This window comes from Oncorhynchus mykiss, chromosome 18, assembly GCF_057628025.1.
Source record: "Oncorhynchus mykiss isolate SJ-2025 chromosome 18, ASM5762802v1, whole genome shotgun sequence".
Taxonomy (NCBI): Eukaryota; Metazoa; Chordata; class Actinopteri; order Salmoniformes; family Salmonidae; genus Oncorhynchus; species Oncorhynchus mykiss.
Genome location: NC_143039.1, coordinates 67221640 through 67223167, shown reverse-complemented (window position 1 = coordinate 67223167; position 1528 = coordinate 67221640).

Genomic DNA, 1528 nt, shown 5'->3' with positions numbered 1-1528 from the left:
TAAGTAGGTGTGTCCAAACTTTTGACTGGTACTTTACATCTGCAACCTAACCCTAACCCTTAACCCAAACCATAACCCTAACCCTAAAACAATATCTTGTTCCACATCTGATTTTATAGATATGATCATGTGCATTGTTTTGTGAGACCAAATGTTAATACCTACCACGGCTAAGCATCTAGCTGTGAACATATATATATATTTTTTTTCACAGCTTTCCCTTTTCAAAATGTATTCATCTTAACTACCGCTCCAAGCAAGGCCAACTGTCTTGCGGTTCCATTTTTGCAACCGGTCACAAACAGTGAGTTTTAAATGGTAAAAGAGACTGAAAGCTGCTGCACTTTTTCTTTGGGAACGCTGTAATTAGTTTACCATTTGTTTCCTCTCAATCCCAAGACAGACTCAGAGAGCTAAGGGGGAGGGACTACAGGTCACCACATCTGATTGGCCCACTCCATTCCCATGTTATTTTGAAGAAAAAGCAGCAGCTCTCCTTATTTTATTTTCCTCCCAAACATGCTATACGTCACAGGAGGTTGGTGGCCCCTTAATTGGGGAGGACTGGCTCGTGGTAATGGCTGGAGCGGAATACTGGAGTTGTCTCAAACACATAGTTTCCATGTGTTTGATGCCGTTCCATTTGCTCTGTTTCAGCCATTATTATGAGCTGCCCTCCCCTCAACAACCTTCACTGCTATACATGGATGGTACCCAAGCATGCCCCGTCTTTCTGCTTTGAAACAAATCACTGTCTTATGAAGTACAAACAGAGTTTAGTCTTTAATCTGCACCTCAAACTATACAGCGCAGAGAGGAGAACAGACCTCTCTGCCTGTGCCTCATTCAATCTTTTTTATCCTCCCTCTGCTAGCTTTGGCTCTGTGGGCTGTTTTCTCTGGAAGCCAGACTCTAACATTTGGACTGGCTCTCCAAAAGCCAAAGATCCAGACATGTTGAGCAGCAGGGAGAGAAGAGAGGGAAGGAAAGAAGAAAGACAGAGGGAAATGGAGGGAGGAGGATGGCTGGTTATGATGTTCAACTAGTGTCCTTAAAAAGTGAAATGCTATATTTACAGGGAGAGAAAGAGACCAAGGAAAACAATGAGAGAGAGAGAGAGATAGAGAGAGAAAGAAAGAATGAGACAAAGGGGGAGAATGAAAAATAGAGAAAGAGAGAGATAAAGAGTGAGTGTGAGGCCTGGTGATAACAGTGAGTCTACATGCACCCACAGCTTCAATCCTCAACTCAAACCCTCCTTCTCTATCTGGCTTATAGGCTGGAAAACATGACAGAGCAGCAAAGCAGAGACTGGTGGTAACTACTCACAGACATCACTTCACAGGCAAGACTCTTACAGAACTAAACTAAAAACTCAGGGGACTAGGGTAAAAAACAAAAACAGAAATTGAAAAAGCATTGCTGACATTTTTTTCGTGCCCCACACAGTTGTCTTTCTATCCCTATAGGTCAGGCCTCTTTCACACAACTAAACTCATGAACTCAGCAAAAAAATAAACGCCCTCTC